General features: G+C 47.7%; 2 protein-coding genes across 2 annotated transcripts in view; both read right to left on the minus strand.

Moving 5' to 3' along the window:
* SRSF11 (serine and arginine rich splicing factor 11) overlaps positions 1 to 6,500 on the minus strand; it is a 339,983-nt gene extending 333,483 nt beyond the window's left edge. Inside the window, exon 1 of the mRNA XM_075424255.1 lies at positions 6,496 to 6,500. The gene's annotated coding sequence lies outside the window, so the exon portion shown is untranslated. The remainder of the gene's footprint in view (positions 1 to 6,495) is intronic.
* LRRC7 (leucine rich repeat containing 7) overlaps positions 1 to 21,694 on the minus strand; it is a 332,198-nt gene that overhangs the window by 287,727 nt on the left and 22,777 nt on the right. The window contains exon 2 of the mRNA XM_075424242.1: positions 2,425 to 2,547. The gene's annotated coding sequence lies outside the window, so the exon portion shown is untranslated. The remainder of the gene's footprint in view (positions 1 to 2,424; positions 2,548 to 21,694) is intronic.

Consider the following 21,694-nt stretch of genomic DNA (forward strand, 5'->3'; position numbering starts at 1 on the left):
CAGTCCGTCTCCATAGCTACCGAGAGACTTGCTGGGTTGCCTCTGCCAGCTAATTGATTTTCAGAAAGAAATGATTAATAAAGAAAAACAGAGTCTCCCTCTTTGGCAGGGCAGTTCCTCACAGCAGCCTTTTCTTTTTCCTCTGGGAGAGCTCAGTCTCCACACACAGATCCGAGACATGCCATAAATCCCCCCCATATACACGCAGTGAAGTACACCACAGCCTGAACCGACAAAATGGATGTGCATCCTTAACTCAGGATGGCCACTGCATTTTATAAGCGAATTATGGCTCATATAAAAAAAGATTGGATCCGTGCCACGCGCTTTTCCCATTAATCTGACACGCTCGCCTTTCTGCAGATTAAATTGCATTCCTGGAAAGCAGATACCTGGGTGTCAAAGCACCTCTGAGAGTGCCAGAGACAGAAAAGGATTGCTCTCTGGTTCCTGGCTGGGAGCTTGGAGTCGGGCAGTCCAGCACAGAGGGACGGCCACGTCTGCATCCTCTCACTGCTTTTCCCCACAGGCTCCCACGTGCAGCAGCCCCGCTGCCGGAGCCACGCTGCACCCCTGCCACGTTTGGTGGAAGAGCCGTTTTCTCCATTTGATGGTTATTTGTGGGTGCAGCCCCACGTGCCAGCGTGCCACGCCGCCTGCCCGGCTGTGCCCTGCCTGCACTGGTGCAGCGTCTCGGCAGCTGCCCTCTCCAGCCACCTCCGTTATTATATATTATTATTTCAAAATGCTGCTATTCTGTAGCTCTTTCCCTTCATCCTGCGCTCCGATGCGGGATGGCACCCCTCATGTTCCCCAGTTTTTTGTGTGGCAGCTTTATGACATTTGATATAAAATTTTTATCTGCGTTCAGCATCCAGTCCACACACACCTTACACAGAAACGCAAAGAAAAATTTTGATGAAGAGTCCATTGATGCCTGAACATTTCATGCAATATTTAAAGCATTCATAAAGAGTTCTAAGAAAAATTAAATTATGTCAGTGCAATTGCACGTGCTATTTCTTCGCCTTTGCCCAGAGCTCCCAGCTGCAACCATGTCTGCCTTGCGCCAGGCATGGCAAACACCCATTGCAGAAGGCTTAAAAGTTAAAGAATTGAGCTTTTCTGCACCCAGAGCATCTCAGGGGTAACTTGAGGTGTTTCTCATCGTGCCCCTCTGGGTTCAACACAGGCAGAGCCAAACTCTCCTGCCCCAGTGACCCATCAGCTGCAGGCGAGAGTGGCCCCCAGCGAAGGGGCACTGCGGCCGGCACAGCTCCCGCGTGCCATGGGAACACCCACGGGACCGTCCCGACAGATTCCGCCTGCTTGGGTGGCTCTTTCTGGCGTTCCCGAGGTGTTCTGGCGATTTGGAGCTGTGACCCCTGCCCGTGCCCCGGCGAGACGAGGCGCAGCCAGCCGTGCCGCAGCCCGTCCCTGCAGCCAGCAGCAGATCCTGCGGGGTGCTGGGTGGGAGCAGCAAAGCGCAAGCACGCAGCCAGACGCAGGCAAGGAGGGATGGGAAGAACCCATTTCCATAAAGCACATCAGAAGCAATCTTAAGAGCAGGTAATTACTACCCCTCAACACCTTCAAAGACGTATTTTCAATACACTGTGAAAGGAAAATTCGTTTTGTATTTCTTTTTTTCCTCCAAGCCCTGAGCAAACCCCAGCCTTGGGCCCTTGGGCTCAGCTTCTGGCTTGTTCAAGGCCACCTGCTCCAAGCAGGAGCCCAGCCTCAGCCCCTGCCAGAGGAACACCACAACGAAACCCACCTGAGATGCACCGGGGAGCAGACAGCCCCAGCAGCACACGTGGGCTCCCTGCTGCGGGGGGGAATCCTGCGACATCCCACCAGCTCACCTGGGGACCAGCTTAGGAAGGGTTTTGGTATCTCACCGGGGATGCGGACGCTGTTCTGCATGGTGAGTAGTGATCAACATCAGAGTTGAAGAATGACTGACTTCGGCTCATTCTCCAGAACTGACCGTATTTTCTGCTCGCTTTCTAACCACATTTTGCTAAACATGGAAGGGGCAGACACAAGGGCTCTTGTCCCTCTTGCAAGGGCTCTGGGAGGAATCAAGAGAGCATTGAAAGCCCCTTGCAGGCAGAAAGTGCTGTAGGATGTAAGCATCTTGCATGCATGCACCCATGTGTCTGCTAAACACACAGCAAATTTCCGTCTCATACATTACACCCCAGTGTAATTCTGCTTCTTTTTATTCTATTGACAGATCTGTTCTTAATTTATAACAGGAGTGCTGCAGAGAGCAGCCTGTCTTGAGGTGAGCAGTGCCATCACCAAAGGCACCGAGAGCGCGTGTATGGGAGTGTGTGGGTACCGATGCAAGGTAAAAGCCCACATGTACATGACTTCATAAAATATTGTTTGTTAAAGCAAATGAAAATATAAAGTTACCTTTGGTTTCCTTTCCAGATTGCTTTAGAGTTACTGGCTAATATGAATTCAGATCAATCAGAATAAAAGATGAAGGAGCTCTGCCTCGCTGTATTGTGCCTCGGCCGAGAAGAAAGCAGCTAGCTGGGGAAAACAGAGAGAAATGCAGCATTATTTATGACACATCCTCAGTGCTATTTCAGTGATTAAATAATTAGGGAGTGAGATTAAAAATTACTCTAAATGAGCTGAATTTTTAAACACTCCCTCTTCCTTACCTATGCTGGATGTGAGGACTTTTAAATCATGCATTTTTTAAAACAGCTGGCAAAATGAAATATGACAGCATGATAAATATATACATTTGCAATAGTATTAGAAACAAAATATTCGGTGTGTTTCTGGGTGAGCAGGGGTGGCTGTATCTGCTGCTGGAAAGGCACCGGTACCTCCACACAAGGGGAAAGCAGATTGTGTAACAGCACAGCAGGGGCAGATTTTCATTCCTGGTCTGGGGAGGCTGTAACAGGGGCTGCAGCCCAGCGGAGCAGGGTCCCAGATGGGCTGTGGTGGGACAGGCACAGCTCCCAGCCCCGCTGCCAGGAGAGCGGTGACAGGGTCCCCTTTCCCGAGTAGGTCTGGATGTCCCCACATGGGTGCATCGCATGGGTGGCAAGTGGGACTCTGCTTTGCTCCTGAATGCAAAACCATCCAGGCCTGCAGCAGTAAAAGGGAAATAATAATAATAAAAAGCATGCCCTTGATGGGCCCAGCCACGGTCATACCCCCACCGAGTTCTCCCCTCTTCTGCCCAGGGAGTTTGTGGGGAAGGCGGAGACAGAGGTGCTGGAAAAAGACACTGCTGGAAGGCACCGAAGCAGCGAGGTCCTGCCCGGTGCCTGCCGAGCCACCGCACATCGCTCGCCCCGCAGCGCTGCTCACCAGGAATTCCATTAAAATTCAGCTCCCACAAAACGCCCGGGCCGGCGCGAGGAGCTGCTGCCTTCCAGAGCTCCTCCAGCAGCCTCGGCCCCGGTGCGGGGACCGTCCGCCTCCGAGAAAATGTGCTCCAGCAGCTAACAGCAAAGGGGTCAGCTGTTAAAAGTCAGCACAGCAATACCCTTGAAAAGGGAAAAAATATCCCTTTTGCAAACTCTACCCTATCTGTGAAAGAAAACAGAAAACTCCATCTCAGAAGGGGTTACTGTGCTCTCCCTGCTCTTTTCCTTCCTATTTTAGCACTGTATTTCATCTCAAAGCGATACCTGCTGACGGATCACAGAATCACAGAATCACAGAATAGTAGGGGTTGGAAGGGACCTCTGTGGGTCATCTAGTCCAACCCTCCTGCCCAAGCAGGGTCACCTACAGTAGGTTGCAGAGAACCTTGTCCAGGCGGGTCTTGACTATCTCCAGAGAAGGAGACTCCACAGCCTCCCTGGGCAGCCTGTTCCAGTGCTCCGTCACCCTCAGAGGGAAGAAGTTCTTCCTCATGTTCAGACGGAACTTCCTGTGCCTCAGTTTGTGCCCATTGCCCCTTGTCCTGTCGCTGGGCACCACTGGAAAGAGCTTGGCCCCATCCTCCTGACACCCACCCTGCAGATATTTGTAGGCATTTATAAGGTCCCCTCGCAGCCTTCTCTTCTTCAGGCTGAACAAGCCCAGTTCCCTCAACCTCTCCTCGTAGGGGAGATGTTCTTATGTGGATGGCCAGCGAGCCAAACAGGTAAATCACGGTGGGCTCGCCTTGATACGGCCTGTATTATTCGCAGACAAATTATTCCCTCCTACTTAGAGGAGTCTTACTAGACAAATCACTTAAAATGGCTAAAATAAGGTAGCAAAGGGAAATTGTGGGGGATGAAACTGTGAAAACAGAGATGTCAGCCAGGCTGAAGCTAGAGGAAGGTGAAAGCAAGGGTTCAGAAATGGGACCACTGCACTCTGGTAAGACACTTCACAGCGCGTTAGAGCCCTTGGAATGGATGCTGCTTTGAATCTGGGAAACAGACTTCAATGATATTTTTTTGTTTTAAGTATATATGTTACAGGTCAGCCTTGCTACAGGACGAATTTAGACATGAGGAGGGAAATAGCAAACTACTTCGGTGCTCCTTTTTCTGCCAGGGCGCTGCAGGATGGCAAATGGGCAGATCCCATTCCTTGCCTCTCTGCTTCCTCGGAGACAGGGGCAGATCCATTAAAAAGCAAATAAAATACATGTATCTGGTCCTATGAGCAAGCCAAGGGAGGTGGCCCTGAGATGGATCTTGCCAAAATGAGGAGTGCTTCTTTCACTGCATCCTCCTCTTTACCTTTTTGTATGTGCACAGATTTTTTCACTTTGGGTCCTGTTGATTTGTGTCTCTACTCGTTTCAGCTGCCAAAAGTACTGGCACATGGGCTCGCACACTTCTGAGCAACATGGGCTTTTAAAAGTGAATGCCTTTTGTCCCTCTATTTAAACTCATACACGAGGCTCTCTGAGGCTTGTAAAGACAGCAGCAATTTTCTGCTAAGTGGCTAATTCAGGGCAAACCATAATGATTCATCAAATCAATGAGTGGTTACGGCTGGCAGAGGAGTCACTCTCCATATCCAACCCAGCATTTAAAAAAAAAGCCAACTTGCTGTTTCTTAATACCTTTTGGTACTTCAATATTTCATGCAATTTTAAAAAACACAGCTTTTAAATACCAGCAACCCCAAAAGTCTGGAACACCTAGCAGTGAGGGATCTACCTCCTGACAAAACAGCACATTTCTGGCTAAAACGGCTGATTTTCCATACCTGCCAGTGAGATGGGGCCCATGGGGAGGGTTCTGGGCTTCCCGGGTATATAGTTTGCAGATTATTAATAAATGATTAATTACTAATAAAGAAGACTTGTGAAGAAGCACTGGATTGTGACAGAGCATTCCCAAAGCAGAGCCACGCCACGCTCCCTGTCCCCCGAGCCATGCCGTTGCTCACACACTGCGTATGGTACAAATTGACATTTTCATTAGTTTTTTCTAAATAAGACCTTTTAAGACCTCCCCCGAATACCATTTTTTGCAGTTGGGCAACGTTTTTCCACAATATTTTTATGCATGACTCCATCTGTGGACTGCAAAAGCATCTCAAAGAAGGATACCATATTTGTATGGGGGCACGACAACAGCCTGTTAACCCGCATACAGACCAACCAGACTGGTATAAACGAGAACACGTGGGTACCAACTCAAACTAAAACCAGAAAAGGGAATTTAGGAATTATCAGCTAACTGAAGTCCTCGATACTCACAGAATCACAGAATGTTCAGGGCTGGAAGGGACCTCTGTGGGTCATCTAGTCCAACCCCCCAATACTCATACTTCTCATACAAGTACAAAAGAGGAAAAAATTGAAATGCTTTACAGCATTCACTAATTCAGTTAAACTTGTTCACTTTCTGTGGACAGTCTTGCTGTTGAATTCACTGGCAGTAAAATTCACCAAAACAGGGTTTATTGCATTGGTCCTGCAAAAGGATTTGGCCTTCCCCCCTCTCCCGCAGCTATCTCTGGGAGAAAGACATTTAGGAAGTTATTTATGGTCCTGCAATGAGTGTCCTCAACGCTTTTCACGTGCCCCATGCGAAGCACATGTATCTTACACTCTGACAGTGACCCACCGGCACCACGGTCCCGAGGCAAGCGCAGCAGGATTTGCTCTCAGCGGCCGTGGCACCGCTGCTGGGGACGAACCATGGGCCAGACACCGGCGTGTGCGATACGGCCTCAGTTCTGGGGTGAAGCCTCTATTCATTTCTCACTTCAGACAACTCATTGCTTGAGCACTTGTCATACCACAAGCACACAGAAGCTGAAAAGCGTTTTCCTCGTTATGCTGGGGATAGTGGTGAAGCCACTGCTTTGAGCAGGGTATATCCATCCCTCAGAGTGTTTCAGAAACTGCAAGCACATTAACTCCAGAGTGCCTTCTGTATACACACTGCCCAAATACACAGGCCACAATTTTCTATACCAGTTCCAGTTATGACTCATCCCAGTTATGCCTGATGGACCAGCAACACTCTCCCCATTGCCCACACTCCAGAAATTAACCACCAGCCTGCCTCCAGGGCGTGAAGTTTCTGTGTGTCTCTCTTCGTCCCCCTCAAAAAAATTAATGTTGCAGTTGATCTCTTCTTGCTAAGTTTAAGACAAGTTCTACAAAGAGATTTCCATGTGATAACTGGTAAGGACAGCAGCTCCTCCATTCCTGATGGAAGCAGCTGCCTGCAAGGGAAAGCCCTCTGCCCGAGGTGTGAGCTGCTCAGCTGCTCACTCCACTGCAAGAATGAAAAAGCACATTAGCACAAAAGGCGAGGCACTGATTGCAACAAGTACCCACACAGCATTCTAAATTTTTGGACATACAACAGGGGGGAAAAAAAAATCATCAGAGAATGCCGATGTAAAACTGGAAACAAAAAACAGTTTCTGTGAATGAGCTAAATTGAACTGCAGTAGCAAGGACACGGTATAAATCCATACCACTATGTACTTCCTAGAAGGAGCTGAAAAACTATTTCACCAAAGGCAGGGGTTCAGCCATGGAGCTGTTGGTGCGACGGATGGCTGCTCACAAAGAGGTACTGAGCACCTGATCAGAAAAGGCAAAGCAGAGGAATTCAGGGAAGCCCTGACTCAATGGAGGAGCTGCCCAGCTGACCATTTCATGACCCTGGAGAATGTGGTGTCCAGGCTTATCTGGGATAAGGACAGAGGAAGGAAAACCTAACCTAAATTAATCCATTTAACGAGCTTACAGCTGCTGTTCTGTAAGGTATGCAGAGGCCAGGTGTGGTGGTCTCATCTGAGCAGCTCCTCAGCAGGACTGACCACGCACATCAGAGCTTCACCTGCAGGTCCAACCTTTAATTAGCACCTGTCCTTCACAGACCTTCCAGCCACTCCCACTCCTCTCAAGTCAGAGATTCTTTTTAAACCTAAAATGTGTCCCTGCGTCTTCTCACATCCAAAATACCACCTCGGGATGAGAAACAATAAAATTGAAGCTGGAATAAACAGCACTGGTTTCCCAGAACATATCTGGAGCTAACCAAACCCCTGCCAGCAGGAGCTCTGAGCCTTTTCCCACGCTCTACCTCTCACACCGTTGGGATGTCTATTTGCAGCTCTAACTTGCAAATATAGATCATACACAGGCTGTCTGCTTGACCTTTGGAAAAATCTTTCAGACAAAAAGACTGTAACTGCTGCTCCCAAGGAGCTGAGTGCCAGTGCGACGGGCAGCAGAGATGGGTGGCACAGACCACGCTGCTGAGGGATGGGGTACACCCAGGGGAGAAATGTGCAAAGGTGTGTTCTGGAAAAAAACACCTCACTATTTTTCATGCAAAGCAATAAGTCCAAGGAAGCCTTATTCCTGTCTCATGAAAGATAAATACAGCTAATCACAGGACCTTGATTTATTCTGCGTACTTCAGGTCCCAAGCATTCCTACACATGAGCAAACTTAATGTCTAGAACAGCATCGTTACTACAAGGTAAACCTATATTTATGATGCGATAGCATCTGCTCTGCAATAGCTTTAAATTAAGAGGTTGGCATGGCAACAGATGCTCCCACACTGCTGTGTCTGCCTCGTGCTGCCATTTTGCTCAGGATCCCTGGTGGGTTTAGGATTAACCGCCTACAGTATTTCATTTTGCCTAACGAAGCCGTTTTGGGCTGAAGCACCAAACAAACAACCGAAGCCTCGTATGGACTGTGTACTTTTTGTTGCCTAGCTGCTCTGTGATTTTAAACCATGTCTTTCAGAATTCACGCTATTTTTGGTGCTCCAAGCTCCTCCTCAATGCGCTGCCAAGCAGTGGTGACAAACCGTGCTGAGGACCAGATCCTGGCGAGCACCTTGTTCAACAAGTGTCACCCTTTTTTGTTTCCACGTTGTCACCGCACACAGAGCGGCTCTCACATGCCTCTGCCGTCTGTCTGCGTTTGCTGAGGACCTGAGGAGCGACGCTGTTCCACGGGTGACTTTTTGCACAGTTTTGCTCCACCCAGCACCCTCACCAGCAGCCCTCATGCGGGGGCTGATTTCACCATGTCTGAACAACAGCATCGCAGCGTCTCTGCAAGCAGTTTGCTGTGTTTGGTATTTGAAATTTAAAATACCGAAGCTTTCGTAGGCTTCTCCTCCAGATATACATCCACTCCTGCCTAAGGGAGAGTAAAATTCTGATTTCTTCTGAAATAAAATGCCAAGAATCTGTCATAAGGAGACAGAAAATTGTGCCTTTATGCCGTTAGGCAGACTAGCCCAGCAGACGTAACGGGGCAGTGCTGTGTCACTCTGCTGCCCGTTGCTTGGATGTCACTTGTGAAAGAACCAGATCCAGAGGGGAGGACAGCACCAAGTGTCTCTCCGGCAAGCCAAGGTGGGCAAAAGGTGCCCGCAGCTAATTAAAAAAACAAACCACCCCAACAAACCTCTCCGCCTGAAGAACCAGGCTGCATTCCGCACCCTCTGGGGGATGCTGCGCGTGACCTGCAGCAGTTCCCACATCTCAAGATTTTGGGTTCTGCTTCACCGAACACCCTTTTTCCTGGGAAGCCACCAGACACTTCCAGCCATTTCTGGGTAGAACACACACACGGGGCACATCTGATTTGTGAAGATAAGGAGTTACCTTGCAAGTACAGATGGAGCAAGCATCTCTTCACAATTGCTACCTAACTGGTCTTTCCATAAGCCAGTAGGCTTTTTCTCGAGGCCATGCTGGCGGCGGACTGGAGAGCCGTGCTTCCCAGGGTATGAAAGAAGACACAAAAGAAAACATACCCAAAAAGACAGGAGCCTGCTCGCTCCAGCACGCCTGCAGCAGGACATCTGAACCGCTACTGAGTGCTGAGAGAAAGGGAGGGTGGCTGCCGATGAGCCGGGTGGGCCTGGGGAAGCAGTCCTCCTGAAGGCACGGGAGACAGGGACAATAGGCAGGAGAACACCATTAAAAGCAGGGAGGGAAAACCAACCCATTTCATACCTTTATACTCCTTTTTGTTAAAGAGGAGATTCTTTTCTGCTTCGATTGATTCCCGAGACATTTCTCAGCAAGGTGCATCTCTCTGCTGGCAGCCTTCCCAAAGCCAGTCCTCACCGCCCGGCTCACAGCACCCAAGCCACGGCTCCGGGCTAAGCTCCAGAGCACTGCCTTGAGTAACTCAGCACAGCCATAATATTACAAACACGAAATCAGGGATGCTCAGACAAGCGGTAATTTCAGTTAGGAAGAAAAATATTGCTCACAACAAAGTTATGAAGTTTATTCATAAACTTCACTCCGATTTTAACAGCTGTTGTCACATACGTTATTCAAACAGCAGCACGACAAAGCAGCAGAAAGGATAGGTCAAGAATGCAGCCAATTTTTTCAAAACAATTTTTGCAAAGCACTCTACAGTTGTCAGAAGTTAGTACCAAACCCCAGCACAAAAAAAGAGATCTATTAATAGCCTTCTTAAGTTTTCCCAAAGGAAGATCAGTTCTCCCTGTAGCTAACTCCTTAACATGCAAAGTCTCCTTTCTCCACAGCACCCTTCAAACACCCGCGTAAGATCTCTCCATCAATGGCACAAGGCACACCAGCCTGTAATCAACTTTCTCTTGCTGTTCCTAACCTCTGCTTTTCCAGCATCCTTCTGCTCCCACACCTTTACCTTCCTTCCCATCACTCGAAGTCCATGCACCTACACACCGCTTCTGGGGCTTTAAGGAGATCGCTGTGTCTTCTCCTCTCTGAGGATCTCCTTTTCCTGTTCTGACCCCGGTGCCCTGCCGAGCAGCTTCACTGTGGCAGCTCTGGGCACTGCCTGCTATGAATTACCCACAACACCGTGCACAGCTGGAAATCAGTGAAAATGCACAGCAGCACTAAACCCACAGGCTGTGGTCCTTTTCCTGAACAATAACAAAATTTAAAAAAAATCCGTGGAGAGCTGAGGGTTACTGCAGTAAGTAGTGTGTCATATAGCAAGGCATGGGCTGAGCAGGATGTCTTGTGGGTAAGTGATACCGGTGTTGAGATTTTGCCTGGATCACCATGTGATTGGGATAACTCCTGAGTAAATGGAAAGAGAAAGTTGAGAGATGAGCTGCTTCTGCTCTACAGCAAACCCACAGCTAACGCGGAAAGGTCTCTGGGTGGTGTCTAGACCAGCAAGAAGAGAGGACAAGAATTTAAGGAAACTCGTTTCATTCCAAGGAGAATATTCCTGCTGATCAGCCGAACCAGGAGCTGCTCTGAAGCTATCAGACATGCCAACCACCTTCCACACAAATGCTGCACAGGTAAATTTTAACTGACTTATTTCAAGGAGAAGTCGTTAGCAATGAAACTTTGTATCAGCTGTGAAAAGTTCACTGTAATCCTGGAAGCTGTAGGAAAGCCAGGGCAAAAAGGAAACTTGAAGGAGATGCCTTCAAATGTATCAACAGAACTGAGAAACAGAAAAGCAACGATTACATGGTTAATCAGGAAACTAAAAGCCTCATTTAAAAGAAGTGCCATCTTGTAAGGAAAGGAATTAGGGAAGATATATACTATGCAGCGGAAAGCTGAATTGCAGACAGCATTTTACTTACAGAAAGGAAATATCCAAATCCATTTTCTGGAGACATAGTACTACTCAGGGCTTAACATATCTTCAAAGCACCACACGAGCAGAAGTTTAGCTTCACACTTCATTCTTAAATTTAGCTCATTTTAAAACCCTGTGTGTGGCAGAGCTCTTCCCAGAGTCAACCTCACTCTGGCTCTTTGTTTCCCTGTAATTACCCATCGCACATATTTTACTCGCACCGAGACCCAAAGCGAGTCCGAAGCACGCAGCAGAGCATCCTAAAATGAGAGATGAACTCTTCAAGCTATAAGTTGCTGGTTCTACTGGTATAGATACCGACAGGTATGTCTCTAGAGATACAGAGATGTCCCAAGCCATAATCTATAGTTCCCACATCTGCAACAGCCATCAAGACCAGTAGGTATCGACAGGCTTTCCAACAAGGCATCTCAGGTTCTCTCTGTAGGCACCCCACAACAAGCCACAGGTTGAAGACAAGCACACGCCATGACTTCAATTCTTCCGAACATTTTGTGGCTGAATCAGGTCACGATATGAGAAAATACTGCAGTCCCATGGGATTGCTCTATGGCACCACGAACTTTAATGATCAGCTATTAAACCAGGCTGAGCTGTAGTTATAAAGCACGTTGCAGTGTCATCAGCCTCATTTACACAAACAAACATATTACTTCTCTTACTCAATCCATGGTCATGCTTCTAAACCGTTCATTTATCAGTAATAATAATCCTAATTAGCTACAAAATCTAGCTCTTGCAGTTTAAACTCCAAGTTCAAACTTAATTTTTTTTTTTTTAAACTATCCCAAACCAAGGGAAAATTTCACGGACATTTTCATGCAAAAAAGATCAAGATTTAACACCTCATTCAGCTAGTAAAACAAAACAGCATCAGATTTTCAGCGAATACAGATCAGCCTACACAATGAAGTCCATACAAGCCATTTCACTTTTCAGTTAGGGGTCCACGCTTCTGCCTCCTCCCTGAGTGGCAAGAGATACAGATGTGCGAGGGAGACAGGCCAAAGCACTGCACCCGCTGGTGCCCCGCATCCGCGTGAACGCATTGCTGCCATTGTTTCACCTAAAACGGAGTCACAGGATTTTGGCAATAAAGAACAAAATTCATTTGTGGTATATCAGTTAAAGGAAACACAGAATAAGAATCCCTGCACAAAGCAAATGAATGTAAGTCATCAGAAAATAGCTACAGAGAAATATCTAGATATAGCAATCATTCAAAAAACAAAGGGGGGGAGGCTGGGGGGGGGGGGGGGGCAAAATTGCCAGCAAGCTGTTTACAGCACTGAAGAACAGAAAACAGAACAGAAGATTGCCTGACCCCAGGAAATCTCCACTAGGCAGAATATATGCACAATGTAAAGCAGCAGAACTACAAACACTCCAAGAGCTGATAAGCCGCTTCTGAAGGTGCTCTCCCAGTTTATTTAGGCACAGACTCCTCATGTCAAACAAATCCAAGTTCGCCTCGCGTGGCACTGCTTCTCCAAGACACTCCTGCCCATCATCACAAGAGATCCAGAGCCCTCACACATGCTGAGCAAGTCAAATACTAAATTCAAATTCCTCAACTCTGAATTTTTAATTATTTGGATTGCAAAGTTAGGTTCAGGCCAATATGTACTAATAAACAATAGTTTAAAAACACCTAAGAAATACCATATCTGCAAATATAAACACATATTTTATATCTTTATGTTTCTGCCTTACTACTTTTCCACTTTTTAAGGACTTGTACATTTATAATAAAAATAATTAAGTTAAAAATAGACTAGGAAAGCAATTGCTTTACCTATTCTACCCTGCTCAGGAATCCAGCCCCTCCCTTACACCAGGAGGGACACAAGCCCCAGGCTTTGCTCCTGTTTCTGAGCTATCCCACAAGCAGGAACATGGAAGCGGAGCCCAGAAACGTCTGGCAAAGCAGAGGGTCCAACAGCCCTCCTCCTCCTCCCACCGCCTGCGCTGCCACGCAAAGGCCAGCACGCTGGCGCTGGTTCTGTTCCACAGGCATTTTCATGGCTAACAAAGATTTTTGTTACTGTTAATTGGTACAAAATAATCCCAACAAAACTTACTGCAAGGCTGGGTTCACCACACACCCCGAAGGGTGCTGGCGGTGAAGAGCAGCCCCAGCTGCAGAGATGAGCCTTTTTCCTCCATCCATACAATACCACCTGCATGGAGTGCAGATCCTCGTGACGTACTTCCCTGCAGCGGCCAGCGATGCCACACTCCAGACATCTCAACATAAACACGTAGACTTGGGCTGGACATGCCCTGACAGTTGTGTGGAAAAGGCACATTATTGCAGTGAAAGCAATGACACTGCTACGCCTTGGAAAGGGGCAGCTGACGGGTACCACCACATCTAAGCCTTCCGCATCAGGAGTGGAAAACGTCCAGCTGTCCCGACCCACCTCTTCCCACCAACATAGATAATGTTTCTTGGACACCACCTCTACCAGACCTCTCCTGAAGACTAGCTAGCTGTTTTACTGGGAAATGGAAGCCGCAGGCTTTGCACAGGTGCCTCTGTCCCTGCAGGAGAAGACTTGGTCCTTCCACTGGAGACCTGAGAGGAAGAAGCAGCTCTGGGCACGCTGCAGAGCCTAAAGCCACGGTGACCACACGCTCAGCGTACGGTGAGCCTGCCTGGTGTGTGCTCAATATATTCTGTCAAGACACTGCTTATATCCGAACAACGTACTCGGGACAGCTTTAGACACCAGGACCTGCTTGTCCGGCGGTCGCGAGCCAGCGAGGTGCTGCTCTGGCTGGGGAGGATCACCGGGCAGCAGCAGCTTTGAGACTCCACAACTTTTTTTCCCCTGAACACATCACTACCCACAGGCTCAGCCCACATTTAGCCAAAAAACTCTTCCCCTGGCTTCTTCTCAGCCACTGCTCCACTGTTTCTGGGCTTTCCTTTTTACTTTCTCACAACCTCCAGGCTTGGGGTGTTTACATTTCTTTTTTTTTTTTCCCCAGACCTACGCAGATTTACAATGCGATTACCAGCCACCTCCTCCTGCCCTCAGCTATTTTGCCATCAGCCGGTTTTCCTGCGGCACAGCGTCGGGGTGAAGGCTGTTGGCGGCTGTGGCCAAGCGACTAAACCAGCACACGGGTGATCCATCCCTCCGAGCCCGGGGCAGCCGCAGATAACACCCTATCAGCCCGATCATCTCCAGGAGAAGGCGGCACCGTGGGTAATCTGCTTTGATTTAAGGACGTTATCAGTTGAGATGGGGTTTTTTTTAATTACATCTTTCTAAATATTAGGCCGCAGCACATGTAACAAAGAAACACTCCCGAGGAAGTTAATTGGGATTAGGTATGGAAAGAGCAGTGGCTCTTTGCTCGGAGGCTCTTTGCCTTGCAGACCGCCCTGCGCAGGGGAGGCAGCAGCCCTGCTGGCACCCCGGCCCCCGGGATGGGGGGCAAAGGGTCTCCCTGGGGGCCACAGGCTCTGCCAAGCATCAGGAAAGAAAAAGCCAAATGCCAAAGTCATTGAGCAGTTCTGCTGTGAATCTTGTAAGTGCATGGCAAAGTATCTTTCCTTTAATTAGATTTTCTGCAGCTCAGAGGATGCTAGGGGACCATTACGATCTCAGCTACGATGCAAGAAAACAAAGCTTGCAGTTCCACACTTACAACATCTGAATAATACAAACAGAGCAGCTTACAAAACAGCAATTTACCTAAACAGAATTCATAGAGCCTCTGTCATGATACACTGGATAAACGGGCTGGTAAGCCAGAAGGGATATTGGTATTCCTAAATTGCCCCAATTTCAGATGCTCCAGAGCTCCACGGAAATGCCAGAGCACACAAGCATCCAGTCGACGGCTCTTCATCACACAAATATTTAAAGGACACTCCAAATGGGTGCTGCTGATGCCTGCGATGTATGCAGTGAAGAAAGCAGCCGTCAAGCTGCAGCCACCAGAGAAGCAGACACAGCAAAAACCTGAAAGAGATGGACACAGGCGCTCGCAGGGGAGCTCGGGTGCTCACCGGGCAAAAGCAAAAGTGTATGAAAGGAGGGAAGTTTCTAAGGTCATCGCTATGAGAACATTATTTATTCTGCTGCTCTACACAGGCCTCATCTCATTGCTAAGCAACGCTGCCTTGCAGCACAGCCACGCTGACGCTGCAAGCGCTGGCACCTCCTTTCCTTCTCCACTGCCCGTGCTGTCTCCTTGGGATGCTGCAGTTTCACCCCGGCACCTGAAGCTCCCCATTTTTCTTCTCACTGCAGTGGACCTCCACAGCTTCTCCTGCCAGCGCCTCCTGACCCACCAGCTTCCTCTCGGGGGATGCCCTGGAGCTGGGCTCCTCCTGGTATTTTTGGGTTTTGGTTTCTTTGGGGGGTAGGAGGAGGTTGCTTGGATTTTGTTAAGCTGAACCCATCTACTGCCCCACAGCACAGTTGCACAAGTGGCTGTGCCAGCCGGTTCGAGGCCAGGGGAGCACGGGAACAAGCAGGGAAGGGCCGGGAGTGCTTCACGCTGAGACGGCCAAGCATTCTGCAGCCCCAGGCTCAGGGAGATCCCCAAGTAGGAGACACAGCAGTCACCTGCCACAGCAGACACCAGCCAGGTCCCATCAGCTGCTCTGTGCTCCTTCCAGAGGACTTCATTGTTCCTGCAGTACTATTAACAGATTGGATCTGGGGACACCTTTGATGCCTCTCTCCTTTGCCTTCTTTAATCTGACTCTGTTCTGAAACTCTGCTTTGCTACTGAACCCGTAAGCAGCTCATGTCAGTCCATACGACCCTGCAGTCTGGTAGCAGGTCTCCCCTGCATGCAGAAACGAGCTTCTAAAATCATTCTGTCTCTTGGTTTTTTGCCTCTAGTCATGCTGGGAGGCCCGTTACATTTCATATCTATCTACCTATGTATCTATGTATCTATGTATCTGTGTATCTATGTATCTATCCATCTATATATCCATCTATCTATCTATCTATCTATCTATCTATCTATCTATCTATCTATCTATCTATCTATCTTCTTTTACCTGCATATTTTCTTCTGGTTGAATCACACACTGAAGTCTGGATCTTCATGGAATTCTTACATCTTCTAAAAACGCACTTTTTCCTCTGAAAAGTGATTTTGTGAAAAGGCTCTACCTGACTCAGCAGGTGTGCTGCCTGCACACGTTCAAAGTCCTATCTGCTGACATCAGGGATAAAAATAAGTTTTTACTGAGTTTTATTTCCACAAACTCTGTGGTTTTCACATAGCCAAGACTGAAAGGAGGTCTGTTCTACCCCAGAGGTCACCACTAAGCCACCGCTACTGAAATTAAGAGGTGTCACAGGTTGTATCAATGGCTTGAGCTGGAGCTTGCTCTGAGACTTCAAGCTGCATTTGCAGGGATGGCAGTTAGAAAAACATCTATGCTGAAAAGCACTGACACACGCCACCTCGAACCTCACTCCGTCGCTATCACAAGGCAATTTTTCAGACCGGAATTGCACTTCAGAGCTGTCTGCCTTATCAGGTGTCGCTCGCACTCGCTGTTGTCCAACACTGCAGCCAAATGTCACCTTTTTTTTCTTGGGCTCTTATTCTTCCAGTGCACTGGTAAGTTTAATATTTTTCCCACTTCTTTTCCTAAATTCTGTCTAATAAAAGTGTCACATCATTCTGGCACGCAGTACTTGCTTTCTTCAGGAGTCGTGGCATTTGTACGACCAAATTTTCATACCTGGCCCTTCTACACAGACTTCAGAGACTGTTTTGGTTCATACAATCTGTGGGTTTACACATTTACAATAATATGGTATTGGACTTGACCACGCAAAACACAGGCAGCCATGCAGGATGTCCCTGCGCAGCCTTTCTGCACAAACCCTACGGGAAACGTCTCACTGCAGCACAGCGCAGGGAAGGGGAGAGCACCTCGGGCTTCAGCCTTTGTGGTGAGCTTCGAGACACCGAGAACCAGGTGAAACGCTTGAGATGATAGAAGTGTTCAGGCTCCAACACCATAAATCTTTCCAGAGAGATACCTAAGTAAATGACTCAGAGCTACAAGGAACCTGTGCCTTTAAAAATGCACAGAAACCTGAAATGCTAAATGGGAGCCCCACGTTCCTCCACAACCAGCAAGAAAACATCCCCTGCACAGGACATTGTTAACAAAGACTGTTACCCTAGGGGTTCCTCAGGCAAGAGAAGTCAGTGAACGCAGTGAATATTACTGGGAGTCGTAGAAAGCTCTACAGAAACAAGAAAGATTTCCTCATCTGGTTACAGGCAGTGAGAAGACAGCAGGACTTTGCTATACCTGCTCTTGGCCTCCCGGGCCGCTGGAGCATCTCTCCGTGGAGCCCAGGGCTGCCTTTGCTCTCCAAAGCAAGGACCACTGACCAGCACCTACAAACTGCCCACAATCTCTCGCAAAGCCTGCTTGGGCACGAGGCAGCTTCCCACATCACAGCAGCACCCACCTGTAGGAGACGGAAGCAAAGCTGGGAAGAGCAGGATGGTGCAGGGAAAGAGAAGGCCATGAGCTGCCCTACTTTAAGGCTATTTTTGAGAACTCTCTCTAAAATCTGGGACTACGACATGATACATCAGGCGTCCCCACATCCAGCATGCTGCCACATCCAACCTACCACTACCAATATTACGGACCCTGAACAGTGTTAGTATTGTTTTTTTATTTAATGAGAGACAACTAAATTTTCAGAGTTCCCACATACAAGTATGTCCATTGAAGTAACACAAAATTCTGCAAGTCATAAAGCACTTCTTCATAAAATTCCCTCCAGGTACATTAACTATAAAACACCATGGTCATATCTATACAACACTGCACAGTTTTAGTGGATAATCATAGTCCACTTTGAATTAAATCAATTACACATATTAAGTCTTCATAATTTATTAACACATCGAGTAAATTTCAATATCAAAATCACACAATGGTTTGGGTTGGGAGGGACCTTTAGAGGCCATCGAGCCCAACCCCCCTGCAGTGAGCAGGGACATCTTCAACCGGGTCAGGGTGCTCAGAGCTCCATCCAACCTGGCCTTGAATGTTTCCAGGGATGAGGCATTGACCACCTTTCCGGGCAACCTGTGCCAGGGTTTCACCATCCTCATGGTAAAAAATTTCTTCCGTATATCCAGTCCAAATCTCCCCTCCCTTAGTTTAAAGCCATTGCTCCTTGTCCTATCGCAACAAGCCCTGCTGAAAATATTTTCCCCATCTTTCCTATAGGTCCCTTCCAGGCATTGGCAGCTGCTCTAAGGTCTCCCTGGAGCCTTCTCTTCTCCAGGCTGAGCAGCCCCAGCTCTCCCAGCCTCTCCTCCCAGCAGAGGGGTTCCAGCCCTCGCATCATTGCTGGGGCCTCCTCTGGCCCCGCTCCCACAGCTCCAGCTCTGCCCTGTGCTGAGGGCTCCAGAGCTGGGCGCAGGACTCCCGGGGGGTCTCAGCAGAGCGGGGCAGAGGGGCAGAATCCCCCCTCCTCACCCCGTGCCCACGCTGCTGGGGATGCAGCCCAGGGCACGGTTGGCCTTCTGGGCTGCCAGCGCACGAAATGAAGCAACAAATTTTGTTCAGAATCCTTATGAGCAAACTCAAAATAAGGCAGGGTTTCTGCTTCCTTTTTGGAGATGGCAGATACAATTTCTCAGTACCTGAATGGCAAATGAAGAGCATAACCTTGTTTCAGGAGGCTCCTTCTCTTGTGGGTTTTAAATAGACTGTCACGAATGCAGACCTGCAGCTCCTTCGTGCATACCAATGTAAAGCTCTGTGCACTGCCTCATGGGCTGAAAAAAAGACTCAGGAGTCAGCAACTGCCCATTAAAATTAAAACCAGTTTTAAAGGAAATGCCACAGCTGACTCAAATTTACCCATATTAATAAAAATTTTCACCTATTTTCTATACTGTTTCAAAATTCAAGAAATCGGTGATTGCCCATAATAACCCCAGGAAAAGGCAGCTGTATCGCAGAGCAACCGCCTGTTAGCAGCACTCCTGCATTCACAGTTTTTCCATTTTCCTTGGTGTAACTGCTTGGAATGGAGAAGCCCCTTTCATTTGTGCTCAGGTTCGATTGATGGAGAACCAGACAACTCATTACCCAGGTAAAATTACAATCCAGTCCGCCCCTCTTTTCTTAAATTTCCTTTTACTTCATGATTTTTCTCTTAAGAATAAGTAAACAAAACACATCTCCATTACAGACTGTGCCAAACCTGGGCGCCCTGCTCAGTTCAGCCCCCAGGAGCACACCCTGGGGACGTGCCCCCCGCCAGGGCCCAGCACCCAAACCCTGCTGCCAGCGGCTCTGAACCACGACTGCGGCACTTCCAGCAAGAAAAGAAACAAAACCTTTTGAAACCCACGTGGAAAGCAGAGGCAGCCCTCCCAGGACGCAGATTCCTCTGGTTCAGGGACCAGCCACCCATCGCACCCAAGCCAGGCTTTCAGACGCACACTGTGCTCCCGAACCAAGGCCAAGGACACTGCTATCACTTCTCTTTCGGTGTTACGGAATAACAGCTTGACATATTTTGCATGAATTAAGGTATCCTTCATACCTGCTTCTTAAATAAAGGAAACCTAGCTTTCAGTTTTAAGGAAATACTACAGGACTGCAAGCCTCCATTCAAATGCATCTCTGAAAATATAGCCTGTGGGAAAATTAATATTGCTCATATTAGCAGCGTGTCACATGAAGTTTAAAAAATACAATTTCTCATCTCCCTGCAAACCTCCAGCTATAAGGATATGCTAACCAACAGACGCTGTGCTGCACTATGCTGATCAAATCAGAAGTACAATTTTACCAGTCAGTGAAAAAAATGGCAGTACTTCACCTGCTAGTTCTCACCCAGCCAGCCAGCTAAGCCCTCGAGATTTATTCCTTGGGAGATAAGCAGAAGCAAACACATAATCCAAAGCAATGGCTCCATTCTTTACATTTCATCTACCCAGGTTTGCTCTCTGCAAGCTAGCCCTCGCGTCTTGCCAGCTCATCCCGTTTCTGAAGTGCAATGCACAGTGCCTCTTCAGACAAAGGACGGCGCTTCTAATGGAGGCTTAACATGTCAAAAGCATGTATTTTTAATTAACAACACAGAGCTTGACATCACGGGTAATTCACTGCCCACACATCTGACTAATACACTGTCTCCAGACCAGCTCAAGAGATAAAACTCACAAAATAATAATAGCAGCTTTTTTTCAAATCCAAGCACAAAAGAGCTTTAGATACAAAGCTGGACAGTAAGCACACATTATTGTTGTTTCCTCCTGTGGCTTTTCTCATCAGCGAGGTGGCCTTTTCCAATCATTTATTATAGAATAAAAAGATTTACAAAATCAAGACCATCAGAGAGCGGCTAGGTCAGGAAATCTCCGAGTTTCTACTTATCTCAGTACCTAAGCAGCATGTACACTGAATAAAATACAATGTTGACATGCTGCCAGTAGAACTGTGGGAACTCCATCATCAGGGTTTTTTCTCAGTTTCTGGGCTTTTCAAACACGAATTTAAAGCAGTAGATGAGGTAGGGGTGATTCCCACTGAAACCACCAAGCAACATACCCATCCCTCCTGATCCGGAGATGCAAGAAACACACTCAGAATAGAGTTTGTACAAGTTTTGCTCCTGTCTCAGGGTTACAGTTTGGAATTTAAAAATTCATGGAGCTCAAATTTTGGAGAAATATAATTTGGTCCCATAAGATTCCTCCGTACACGCACAATAAGAAACCAGGACTTCTGCTGGTGGAGTGTACTTTCCTTCAACACCTGCAGGAGCTACAGAAGAGAAGGCTCTGGCTGGCTGCAGGACAAAGGCAGGCAGAAAGCACCAAGGCTGTGGTGTGGCTCTGCCTGCGGGACATCTCCCAGCTGTGCCACTGTGCCAGGTCCCCACTGGAAATTACCGCAGAGGTAAGGTCAAGTAGGCTGGAAGGGCTGGGGTTTGCTAAAGCATATGATGAAAAAGTTTATTCTTTCTGGGAGTGGAGACAGGCATGGACTCTGGGGCTGGTTCGCCGAGAGGCTGGAGGTTTGGCTGCAGAGCTTCAGGGCAGGAGCACCCCAAACTAGTGCTCACAGAGAATGGAGGTCTAACCCCCGAGGGACAAAAGGCATCACAGATTCAGATCCAAACAGGGATAGGTGAGAGGAGAAGAGGAAGGAATGAAGATCGATACATCAGAGAATTTCCACTGAAAGTGCAATTAAAAATGTCTTGATAATCCATTTTCCTCAATTAAATCAATGAGGTGGGCTGGGCCCCTAAGCCAGTGGGTAGTCAAACCGCCAGTCTCTTCTCCATTTAATCTGTAAAATGTCACCTGTGTCACATTTACACCATAAGATATGGCCCTAATATGTGACGTTTCAGTTTGCAACACAATATTGAATACAAAATAAAAGAAGTCAGAGAAACAATGGCCTGCACGGGCACACAAAAGTAAACCCTAGACCAGCAGGAGAAAGAAATACATGGCCTTTAAATGAATTTTCTTTATTCACATTCTGTTAAGTATTATTAAGTGATCTTAAACATCGAAGTAAGCCTCAAGTGACCTACAAATAAAGAATTAATACACCTAATTAAGAGCCAGGATGGTATGTTTATG

Source organism: Opisthocomus hoazin, chromosome 6 (assembly GCF_030867145.1).
Source record: "Opisthocomus hoazin isolate bOpiHoa1 chromosome 6, bOpiHoa1.hap1, whole genome shotgun sequence".
NCBI lineage: Eukaryota > Metazoa > Chordata > Aves > Opisthocomiformes > Opisthocomidae > Opisthocomus > Opisthocomus hoazin.